Raw genomic sequence first — 13,334 nt, 5'->3', positions numbered from 1 at the left:
AGTGCCTTATTTTGACAGCTTAAGTGGCACATAGGCTTTTGTGCTGGTCCTCTGCACAGGGTAAACTGTACTCTAACTGCTTATGACAGGAGAGACTAGTAAAAATGTGATTTGCTATGGCTAAAGACGGCCTTGTTCGTACAATGAAATTCTTGAGTCATTTCACCATTGTGTTTATTTCTGGTATTGAGCACTCCTTACAAATCCTCAGTGCATACATGTTTTCATTACAGAATAGACAGGAATCAACTGACTGTGCAACCGTCTGGAAAACAATGAGATAGTTCTGTCACTCTTTCCCCCTGCACTTGGAGTTCTAATCCATTTTTTACCCTGTTCTTTCTTGTACATTCAACCATGGACTCATAAGTGGTTCTTGTTAACCCATTCTAGGCCACCTCTTAGCTCCATGTTTGTTTTTTATCTTGTTGTTATTTGGATATGGATGCTCTATTGTTTATCTAAAAAACTATGCTAAATAAAAAAAAACTAATTACAGTTTAGAGGAATCACATCCTTGGATGAGTACAATATGGATGCAATATTGGCATCTTCAGATCCCTCACAGTCAGAGCCAAACTTTGCAAGCCTGCCAGATAATGCAAACTCATTTTTGTGTTATTCCCCCGCCCCCTCACCCCTTCACTAACAGATTTCTCTCAACCAATCTCACACCACTGTACATTTGGCAGCTCTAAGGATTTTGGGGATATGGGACATTGAAAGAGAAATCTTGGGATACACCTTCCAAATTAATGGAATCATTTTACATAAGAAGCATGTTACTTAATCAGGTTGCCCGAGCTTCCCCCAGCAGCAGAAGTGGTGCCCAGCTTTTTATTCTTTCCATCCTATTGATTTATTTACTCTCATTTTATTTGTTTATTTATATCTTCAAGGCTCCTCACAAGTGAAAGGACCAGACATTCATGGCCAGAGACTCTGCTGACTTGTTGAAAATGCACTTAAAGTTGCTTGCTATATCGTGTTGGCTCAACCTTTCCCAACTCCCGTGGACACAGTTTTGGCCAAAGTAGTAGTAGTTTTTCTGCTCCTTCCTTCCTCTACATGGAGGGGTGGATACAGCCCTTCATGTGGGGTCTGCCATTTAAAGGTCTTTGTAGGAGTCAGAGTTCATGTTTTCCTGCAAGAATCAGCTTTTTCCAAATACACAAAAACTAATTACCCTTTCTTCAGTTCTGAATATCACAGAAATTAGCTATATTTAGCTGACTGTGAATGTAACATTAGGAATAGGATCAGGCTTCAGAATAAACCAGTCAGCATCTTGTTCAGGAGAATCCATCATTCCCCAAAGCTTAACACTAACAATTATTTGTTTATAGTGATGAAACAAGGAGTTTGATTAAAAATCTCCAGCACACTTGATGTTTATGGGTTTCCAGCATGAGTCATAGGATAGGACAATTTGAAAGGCTCAAGTTCTATGCATGCCACTCCTTTTGCTGATGCTTCTTTTCTGAATCATTCTCAAGCACTGCTGTTGGAAAAAAAAATTATTGTGTCATCATCATTCATCTTACTCATCCTCGGCACCATGGAAAAGCAGGGCCTGCCTCAGAGGGGATGACAAAGAAGATCAGGAAGATGTGATGGTGATTTGAGAAGGGAAGAGACATCAGGGTGCTGGTGGCAGAGAAAAGCAAGCCACTGGGCACAGAAGAGACCTTAGAAGGCTTTGGAGCACTGAAATAGATAGAAGGGAGCAGCAGAACTATCATGAGAAGAACATGAACCACAAGAGGGCTGGAGACTGAAGTGGAGAGAAAGAGCCTAGGAACTTTGGTGCACAGAGAAAAAGGAGGCTAGGGTGTGAACTTCTGGTCCTTAATCCTTGGGTCTTGCCAAGCTCCACCCAGAACATGACCAGGGGTGAGGAAGAAGGGCAGTCTGGGGCTAATTATGTGTCCATCTGGGGGCCAAGTTGACCATATGCATAATTAAGAGCAGCTTGGGGTGGGGGGGTACTCTGAATTATGCCATCTGGGGATTGCCAGAGAGGAGTATCACTCCAGCCAGCCCTGGTCATCCTAGGAATTGGAGGGCCCTCATCTCCACAAACAATGCAGCTTTAACACAGAAGAATCATGAGGAAATCAGGAATTTTGCCTACTTATCCTGCCTGTCAATGGCTGAGCCCCACTTCATGTCACATTACAGTTCTCTTGAAGAAAGCTCCCCAAACAAGGAGCTCCTATAAACACGCATATCTGTGGGTAGATTGGCCATTGGGATTGCATACTCAGCGACTCAGATTATCATTCACCTATTTTTATATGAAAGGTCACCCTAACATAGGAAGCCCCTACAGTACTAAATACCGAACAGTTATAGATAGAGAATCAACTTTCATTGCAAATCTCCTGCTATGTTATGGTTTGAAAAGAGCCCCACACCTCCAAAGGTAGATCTCTGCTTGGGAGTTCAATATGGAATTATTTGCCTTTGATTTATGAATTCTGGGCTTTAGCAAAACAATTTCAGTGTGATTTTATTGTAATACATAAGATTGCTGGAAAGGGAACAGTAACCCAGCTAATCAAAAAAATGCAAACTGCCAAGAAAGCAAAAAACCCACGTGCCTAAAATCCTCCTGATTTAGGGGTTCCATAAGAAGAGAATGCAGCGCGCATAGTGGATGTACTACACCATTTTATGAGAGGGTATTTTTTCCCAAATGTATCATTTTCAGTATTGCAAGAAACAGGTCAGCTGTAGCTAAGAGATTAGTAAATACCATTACTGCATTTCCCTTATTTCAGGCTATGACAGGTAAGGTATACGTTTGAGTCATCGGTTGCACCAATCCTCATTTATATCCAGGAGTGGGAGCATATTCCTCATTCACATTCTAAAAATCACCAGTGTGTGAGTTCAAGCAAGTAAGTGTAATTACCCACTTTGCACTGGGTAATGATCAGTGTTTCCAGTTATATATAGGGAACAATGCAGGATCTTGCAATTACATGTGACAGTACCCGTGCATAAACATAAAAACATACCCCTCACTAAAGATTCTTCTGGAATAAGATATCTGCCCTGACTTGTGCTGCTGTGATCGGGGAATGTAGGGACTGCAGGAACAAGGACAAGGCTGGGAGGCTAACACACTACTGGTCTTCCACGGTCCCACATTCCAATTCCCTACATATATGCTGCCATCCAGCAACCTGTGCTGGGAAAGTTCATGCCACTCCTTTCTGGAGAAGCAGTAAGAAACTTTACCTAATACAATTCTGCATTGTAGTATGCCTCAGCAACCAGCTGCTACCTCTCTGCCTCTCCCCCACTACTCACCCTTCTCACATCCCATGTATGAGAGCAATGAAATTTTCAGTTCCATGCTATGTCACTAGGTGGCAGATAATTAACACACCTGAACCTGAGGGATCAGCAATTGAAGTCCATGTATAATAGCTGCACAGCCATGAAGATCAGTCTGAACTATCTACTGGTGACATTTCCTGTTTCTAGCTTTAATTTACTCTATCAGTTCACAGACTAACAATTTATGTCTTCTAACGCTCCCTTTCCTGACCATTGAGACACCATATCAGCAAGCACCAACTCTGACAATGTCTGAGTGACATCAACTCCAGCTTCTGAATAGAACGTTATTCCTCCTCCAGGCAAGGGAACCCATGTAACCAAAAGGGAATCTGATCTTTAAGTAACATGTCCAAGGCAGTGGTGTTTCTAGAAACAGCAATTGTTACTTTAACAAAGTGTGTAAAGGATGTGCATAATCTTGTACTAGAGTGTGTTTATTATTCTACTGAGCAACATGAATTAGGTGTTGGCCAGGCAAACAGAACAAAGAGCCTGATTTTTTCCACTTATGCCTGTGAAAATCAGAAGTAGCTACAAAGTCAATTGAGTTGCACTATTATAAAAGTTGGAGGAGAATCAGGACCAAGATCGCTGCACTGAAGATCTTACCAGCTACTTAACTGAAGCTTTAGCTTCATGGGCCAGATCCTCAATGGAGCTATGCCAATTTGCACCAGATCTCTTTATTCACGGCTACTTCAATGAGTTTATGGATAGAGCTTCTAGGAACATGACATATCTGGTAATTGTGAGGGAACAGGCCTCTCTCCTCATGAAGGTCTAGGCCTCTAGTCAATCCTCCTCATGACAACACAGTTCCTCAGATCTATAGCTAACTTGCTTTCTGAAACAAATTCTTCACCAGCAGGGCCCTTAATTGGGCTATTTGGCTCACCAAATCACTGTCAGAGAGGACCCAAGCTAAGCCACTTGACTCAACAAATTGACGGTTCAGAGGCGAAAAAGCAAGCAACTATGTCAGTGAATTATCAGCATGAAATCAGCACCAAAAAAAATCTCCCTCGAGCCACTCACCCAGCTAAAGCAGCAAGTTCGTTTCTCCAGCCCAGTGGGCCCCGAAATGATGAGTACAAATTGGTGAGTGAGTTTATAATGTAGAAATGGAGCTGTTACTATAACGACTTGACGATATGATTGCTATCTTTAAATATATTAGAGGGATTAATACAAGGGAGGGAGAAGAATTATTCCAGCTTAGTACTAATGTGGATACGAGAACGAATGGATATAAACTGGCCGTGGGGAAGTTCAGGCTTGAAATTAGACGAAGGTTTTTGACCGTCAGAGGGGTGAAATATTGGAACGGCCTTCCGAGGGAAACGGTGGGGGCGACGGACCTGTCTGGTTTTAAGATTAAGTTAGATAAATTTATGGAGGGAATGGTTTAATGGTAAAACATAGTAGTCAAGGAAAACCAAACAATGGTAGGTAAATCGTATAATGGCTGACAGGGGTCAGGCTGGTGACTCTTGCCTATATGCTCGGGGTCTGACTGATCGCCATTTTTGGGGTCGGGAAGGAATTTTCCTCCAGGGCAGATTGGCCGAGCCTCTGGAGGTTTTTCGCCTTCCTCCGCAGCATGGGGCAGGGATCTCTAGCAGGAGGGTCTCTGCCGATTGAAGTCACCTAAAACAGGATTGGGGACTTCAACAGCAGAGTCCAGGGAAGGGGTAGGGACGGTTTTATGGCCTGCAGCATGCAGGGGGTCAGACTAGATGATCATAATGGTCCCTTCTGACCTTAAAGTCTATGAGTCTATGAGACTTCTGATGAGAACGGCTGTCAAAAGTTAAAACTGCACATCTGCACTAGATTGTGAGATCTGGACTCTTAAAAAGCCTAGCAGCTTCTGTGGGGAAAGAGAGAAGTGAAAAGAACTGGGGAATTCATTACATCAGAGGACGGAGCACAGAGCAAGCCGCAGCACTGAAATCAGCAGGAGTGTAGTGACTCAGTGGGTTACTTGATGAGAACAAGACCCTGCACTTTCAAATAAGCAATTCTGTTTTCATTCTCTCTCTAGTCAGTCTCTAGGGCCAAGGACTTCAGTGGCACTACACCTGGAATGAACCCAGTCCCATGTGCTTAAGGCTGTTCTTTTGTTTCAGTGAAGCAGCACAAGACAGTGGCTGGTCCAAGGCACTGCAGCAGGAAGGAAGAGCAAGGCAATAGCAATTGGCTGTGATCAGGGGCGGTGGAATGGAGAGGTTTCCATAGCAACAGAGAGAGCGCTTTCCTGGTTTAGGTGAGCAAGTTAAATTTGCATTACATTCTGCTCAAAACAATGGCTAAATTCTCCCCTAGACTCTGTGCAACCCCAACGACTGGGTGGGGTGGGAGTCAGAGCATCATTTGGCCTTAGGGAAACAGACTAGAGTGGAAGGGAAAATATTTCCCCCAGAGGACAGCTGGGTAAATTATGGAGGTGTTCCAGCCAGGATGTAGAGAGGTCAGCAACAGCGTTAGCATAAATGCAGGCCACTGAAATCTATTCTGGCTCCATACGTCCATCAGGTTTCACAAGAACCCATATAAAAAAAATCTTCTGGATGCCTTAAGCAGATGCCCATTCTTGAAAGCATGTTTGTGTTTAGCATACCTAGGTAGAAAGTTGTTTGCATTATATATGTTACATGTGTGGACCATAGGGTCCAGTTACCCATATATAGGTCAATAACTGACCTCCAATACTGTCAAAAAAAGCAAGGATCATGATGCAAGCTATAAAAAGGATCATTTATTCAATATTTAAAGTGAGGAAAAAGCCAGGATTGTAAATAGTTGAGTCATCTATGAATGATCCTTGCATGCACAAGCCTTGCCCTTTTTCGTAGGATGGGCTTTCATAGATCCAATACACTGCACGAAACAAATGCTACTTATCTAGCATTCACATACAAGTTATGCCAGTTTTTGGTCCACGCAGGCTGTAGAATAGTGACTGCAATTCATTCCCCTCTGCGTTAGAGAGAGAAAACAGGATAATTACATTTCAGTTACTCACACGGGTTGTCACTTATAGTTTCTGTTATTTCTTAAGGAACCAACTACTTGTGGTTACCAAGCACCAATGTGAGATGGAGGGCAAAAGTCACATGACCCAGTGCAAGGACTGATTAGATAACATGTGTTACTGCTATCCATATTCTAATATATAATGGAGCCCCAGTTTTCATTTTAATGTAGAAGGTAACAGCAAGGAAAACTGCAGTGCTTTTACGAGTTACGATAAAAACCTCACTTGGAGGATGGAGTTGTTATGCATGTGTGTGTTTAAATTTAAAGAGGTTGTTAGTATAAAGAATGAAACGCATGAACTCCACAAGTTGGCAGAAGATTTACTGGGAGGCAACACTGCCAATTTAGAGAAATTGCCTCCTGGGGCATGCAGGCTACAGCAGTTATAATTTCTGAAAAGTCTGTGGGTGTGATATTACCTTGATATACAGGGGAAATCTCATTTTTGAGCAGAGGAATAAAATGCAAGAAGTTATGTTTGAGTATCTAGGCTCTTCGATGGAGAATGCCACTGGTATTTAATACAAATAAGTTTTGGAAAAACACTCATAGCTCTAATGTTAAAAGAACAGCAGGAAAACCTAGGTCTTTCACTGTTAGAGGGGCCACATTAGCCCTTCACGAAAGATGGGCATGGTAGATAACGTGGCACTGTTTATTGGAGCAGTAAATAAATCTTAAGCTTATGGGCCAGAAAGGTTTTGGTAGTTTTTACAACAACGTCACTCTGCAATTTTAGGGACTTCAACATTTTTCAACTTCTATCAGTATCCCCATGTGCTCGGCCCACAGTTGCTGGGATTGGGAGGTGATTAGAAAGATACAAGAACCACCCAATCCTTGAACCAACTATAAATGTTTGGAGCGAGATTTGGGCCAAGTGTGTTCTTGTTCTACTGGACTCCCCAGCCATTCCTGCTATGCTACAAAGCCCATTGTGGAGTCTCTGCAGATCTGTGTGGCAATCTCTATCAAGCCAAGTGCCATGTTAAACTTTGGTACTCACAGAAGCATTCCCTGTTATCAGCTGCACACAGGATATTCTGTGACACCTCGCATCCAGCACTAGAAATAGAGAGAGGAAAAAACTAGCCAGACTAGGGAGTCAATAAAGGGAAAGAAAAGAAAGTGGAGATCAGGGAGAGGCTAAGAGAAGGAAAAAAGGTTCACGGAGAGATAGACAAGAGATGTCACTGAATCAAGGCCGGGGAGATCAGTCAAACCTGATTGCCGCAGGCCAAAAGAGGGAATCATGCTGAAGGAACTGGAGGCAAAATTAAGGAGAAGTTCAGCTTAAGAAAGGAATGATGGTCTTGTTAAAGGCACTCGCCTCAGTTCCCATCAGTAAAATGCAGATAACTTTTCCCTCCTCCCAACCTCTGTCTGGGCTAGATTGTAAGCTCTTCTGGGTAGGGACTCTCTCACTATATGTTTGTAGTGCCTAGCGCAATGGGGCTGTAATTTTGGTTGAGGGTTAGAAGCGATGAAAGTAGAGAAACGGAGGATGAAAAAGGGACTCCTCAACCAAAGCAAGCCTTGGAGAAAAGCTGGGGTCCAGTTAAGGGAAGGGTTGATGGTTCAGGGCTTTTATGGTGTCCTAAAAATTACCTCATTGTTTATAGCTTTGGTTATCCAGCTAATTTTTTAACATTTGTCTGTAACACCAAAACTCAAATGCTCCGAGTCGTCTCTCAGTATCCTTTTTAAGAGTCCAGATCTCACAATCTAGTGCAGATGTGCAGTTTTAACTTTTGACAACACAGAAGTTTTTGGCCATTCTGAAATACATTTTTGCAAGATGTATCCTTCTCTTGGTTTCTGTGTCATATCTTCCAGCTGATGTTATTAGGACTCCCTAAGCGGGGAAAACTATTCACTTGTTCCACCACTTGACCATTGATGTATAGGTCCCTTTCAAGATCCCTTCCAGTTCTAAGAGATAGGCTATCTCCATTAATTTATTATTTATTTATTTATTTAGGTGTTTCCTACCTTGTGAATTACTGTGTTTGCTTATCATAATTTGTGCCTCCCTAATGTTGATAGTCATTTAGTATTTTCGTTGGCCTTGTTCATAGCACTAAATATGTCTGGAGCTTTTCCCTAGTTGAAGTAATACAAACTAGATCGGCATATCGTATGTTGTTCATGCACATGCTATTGACCTGTACACCATGGTTGGTGTCTTCTAAACTTTCCTTCGTTATGCCTTCTACATAAATGTTGAATAGTTGTGGAGATGTGTACATCAAGGTGCAGCCTCTTTCTTGATGCTGCAATACTTAGATATTTCATAATTTATTCTGTTTTTAGGAGGTCATCTAGTCCAATCTCCTGCTGTTTCTGCTTATGGGAGACAAACTAACCAGAGAAGAATCGCCCTCAAGACAGAGTGAAGTTTACTAGTTATGCTAAGCATGTCACACAAACTGGAGATTAAATAAGTGACCTTGTGGAGGGGAGCAATCAATGTTAGAAGAGGATTTAGAAATAAAGGGTACTGAGCAATTTCTTTAAAACCATGCAGATTAATTGAAAGGTACTTGACACACTGCAGCAGGCTGCATATTGGCAGATTAACACATTAATAGCAGACCCCCTGCTAAGCAAACAGATAAAGGAAAACAGAGTGGTGTGGGGTCAGAGATAATGTGTCTCTAAGTGATCCCCCTTGAATCAGGCAGTATCTTCAAAAAGGTAAGTGGGAAGTCTCACGTATTATGTGGAGCAAGGTTTGGGGGTTTTTTTTGGCAGTGTGGCAGGGTCCCCTCACTCCTGCCTCTGCTCTGGTCCACAAACTGTACAGAGACCTTTGTGCTGGTCAAACACTCTGTGCAGTTTATTTAAAATGTGGGTTCCCAATACCTTTGTACAATATACAGCACTGCTTCAGCAGTCCTAGGGAGCCCACAGCAAGCAAGGAAGAGCCTGTCCCCTCCCCGTTTCCACTTCCTTCCTGTGCCTACTTGTAGCCTCAGCCTAATGGCTTAATTAGCCTTCCAGCTTTCCTCCACCCACCAATTAGGCACATCTGTGTTTAGCCAGGTCAGTTCTGCCTTGTTTGATTGGAGCTGAAGTGACCAGACTGCTGGCTCAGCTGTTATTGCCTAGGACTCTGGTCACAGGATGAGCAGAAGAAAAAACACAGGGTTGAGAGTCAGGTGGTCCTGGCTTCTAATCCCACCTCTGCTGCAAATTCACTTTGTGATGTCCAGCAAATCACTGCACACCCTTGCCTCAGTTTCTCCACCTGTGAAATCAGAATGCTGATACTTACACAACTATCTCACTAGGGTGCTAGGAGGATTAGTGAGTTAATGCTTGTAAAGTGATGCTCTGCTCTATGCTGGAGAGGTGGTGTGGCACACAAATGACCCTAGCTTTGGGGGAGTGCAGAGGTCACCTTCATATCCTCCACCCCCGATTGAATTGGCCTTGTTAGCACTGACCCCCCCCCCCACACACACACACTTGGTAAGGCAACTCCCATCTTTTCATGTGCTGTAATATATATACTGCTTACTGTATTTTTCACTCCGTGCATCTGATGAAGTGGGTTTTAACTCACGAAAGCTTATGCCCAAATAAATCTATTAGTCTCTAAGGTGCCACAAGGACTCCTCGTTGTTTTTACTTCCTGTTGGTTGTCTCTGGTGTAGCCCACAGGTTAGGGGAAACACCACGTGTCAGCTTCAGTTAAGCTATTTGGGAAGATATGGCCTGATGCTTCAAGAGAGAATGTTATCCCATCCTCTGATCTGCGGTGGGTAAAATATTGTGGGACAGTTTTGTCCCAGTCAATGGATAAGGAGACAGCTATGCAGGATCTTCTGCCTTAGACACGCTTCCAGGAACCTGAGGGGACATGAGTGAAATGGCCGTAGGCAAATATAGACCATTGCCAATAGTTTTGTATCTCATTTACAACCCAGATAGCTCTTTTCTGACACTAAACACACACCCAGGAGAACATACATCATACAGATTAAGCGGTAACAAACAAATAACCCCTTTATTCCCCAAATTATGACATTCCTAGACACAGAGGACTCTGGTTTTCCCTGCTGTGTCACCTCAGATGCTAATCCTACAATTTAATAGATAATTAATGCTTGGGAAGAATAACTTTTTATTTATAAATGGGCCTTGACAGGTCCTGTGCTCTCATTAAGAGCATTTTTATATTCACAGTGGGATGGGGACCTCCTAATCTGGCGGGTTAATACACCATCAGACCTTTCTAAATCAAGATTTCACTTTCCCTTATTCAAATCTCATTCCCTCGGGGGATTTTCTGTTACCAGCCTGTTAACAGTGGTCTGGATCAAAATAATGTGTTATCTGCAGCCAGATGGGCTGGCAGGAGGATTTCTATTAACATGCCTAGCAGCTTCTGTGGGGAAACGATTTCAATTTCATGTGATAGATGCGGGAGAGAGTGTCACAGCACTGGCTAGGATAAGCAGTTATAGGTCGGATACTGGTCAAGTAATGGCAAGGTCAAGTAAAAAAAAATAGATCTATGCATTTCCATATTATACCCAACAAATCAATGCTTCTACTGACCTCCTCCAGGCCAGACTGCTCTGGTACAATGTGTGTGCAAGGCTGGGGGAGGGGACATGGATTCACCTACACCTTGCACCTCTGTCCACAAATTCAGCACAGTTACTGTGCTGGTCTTCCCTGGACCACAAGGGACGGTCCCTCTATGCTTCCCTTTGGGTGCAAGATGCCCCAAATTGAGCAGGGGACAGGTAGGGTGACCAGACAGCAAATGTGAAAAATTGGGACAGGAGGTGGGGGGCGGGGGGAGATCCCAGCTTATATAAGAAAAAGACCCAAAAATCGGGACTGTCCCTATAAAAATCGGGACATCTGGTCACCCTAGGGCAAGGAAAGACCATGGTTAGCATTAACACCCACTGGAATTTTCCTACATCTTAGAGAACAATGCTGCATAGAGCGAATGCCTCCCCAGCCATAACTTCAAATCCTCAGTCCCTGTTGGATGCCATTTGGATGAGGGACTTCAAGCTTTGGGGATGCTATTTTGGCTGCCTCCTTGCATTCACCTAACAGACTGATACCCCTGTTATCCCTGCTGTACAAAGGGGGAGGAAGATAGGATCCCTACACTGCCAATAAGCATGAGCCCAACAGGTGGCTGTATGCAGTGACATCCCCATAAAGGGCACCAATTCAAAGGATGCATCCCCAGCGAATTCCCTAATCAAACCATTATATAAAGAGGTTTCACATTCTAACTACCTTGGGCAAAGGCTTGAACTAACGCTCCATTATCCTTCTTCTGCTGCTTACGTGCCTCTTTCGTTGGAATGGTTAGAGACGGCCCGTTGGCTGCTTTCCAGACCCAGCCAGGCTGCTGCTGGTAAATCACATTTCCAAATAAAATAACTTGGTGGTATTATAGATTGTTCATAACTGTCTTGCTAGCGGTTCCAAATGATGGAATATCAGTTATTAAAAATAAGACATACCTGCAGAGCTTTATCATGAAACTATTACCATTTGTATCTAGTTCATTGGTTATTTACAAAAGCCAAGTTAACACCAAGATATATAGTAGGGAGAAACAAGGCAGAACAAAGCCAGGCCTCAATTCAGGAAAGCTACCCTATTCCAGAAGGTCACTTAAACACATGCTTAGTTTTAAGCACATGCTTAAGCCCTATTGAAGTCAATGGGATTTAAACAGGCTTAAGTGCTTTGCTGAATCAAGTCCTCAAGTTGCAAAAGAATGCCAAAAATACTACAATAAACAGATTAATTATTTATACAGTATGGGGACTATGCACATGTATGGTAGCCAGCCACACATCCTGCTATGGAACATACCTTCTAAAGCCATGGATCCGTGGCCTAGCACAAGCAGAGCCAGTGAGAGCTCCCTGGAGAAATGCATCAAAGAGCAAGTGATTTTTTAGGTTTCCTGGGTGCGGAATATCCCCAGTTTTGTGAACTGGGCAAAAGATAGTGCCTAGGCCAATTGCATCTGCCAGTCTGTACTAAACCAAGTGATGGGGTTGAAAATGTTGGCTAAGTTACTTCCAAGGCCCAGGTTCAGGTTGCTGTAACGGATGCTGGCAGACAGGACCAGAATCTGGTGAGTGTAAATGTAACCCACACACAGAGGTGAAAGTAGGCCAGTATGGGCCGGTATGACATACCGGTAAGAAGTGGCCGCCGGTACGGGCCCGTACACAGCCGACGTGAAAGCGCTTTAACATCGCTGCCCCTTTTGTCCCCCCAGGGCCACCGAGACGGGGTGGCAAAAGGGGCATCTGCTCCAGGGCCCGGCGATTTAAAAGGGCCTGGGACTCCTGCTACCGTGGAGCACTGAGCCCTTTAAATCGCCGCTGGAGCCCCACGCGGCGCAGTCCAGGCAGCGCTGAAGGGCTGACTGGGGGAAGCTGACCCCTAGCCCCACACCTTCCACTTGAGGCCCCGCCCCTTCCAGGGGCCTGGAGCCAGGCCCCTGTACCAGTAAGACTTTTAAGTTACTTTCACCCCTGCCCACACACCTTCTGGCTGTGGTATTCTCGGTGCCACTAGATGGGACAGACCACTTAGAGAGAGATTAATGAGTCTGCTCTACAGCCTGAGCTAACAGCCATATGCCTTTTAGCTCATGCAGTTGAGGCTCATGCACTGAGCTCCAGAGGCTGCAGGTTCGATCCCACCCACCGACGATCAGGGTCTGTTGGTGTTACAAGTCGGCAGGTGGGATGGAACCTTGGGAGCCTCTACTGCATGAACTAAAAGCCACATGGCTGTGAGCTAAGGCCCTAGAGCAGAATCATTAATCGCTCGCTCTCAGTGGTCCTGGTGCCACTAGATGGGACAGAACACCACACCCAGGAGGTGTGTGGGTTACATAAAGATGAGCTTTCCACCACCATTGCATTTTCCCTGGTATGATG

This window comes from Malaclemys terrapin, chromosome 10, assembly GCF_027887155.1.
Source record: "Malaclemys terrapin pileata isolate rMalTer1 chromosome 10, rMalTer1.hap1, whole genome shotgun sequence".
Taxonomy (NCBI): domain Eukaryota; kingdom Metazoa; phylum Chordata; order Testudines; family Emydidae; genus Malaclemys; species Malaclemys terrapin.
This window is presented reverse-complemented; position numbering follows the sequence as displayed.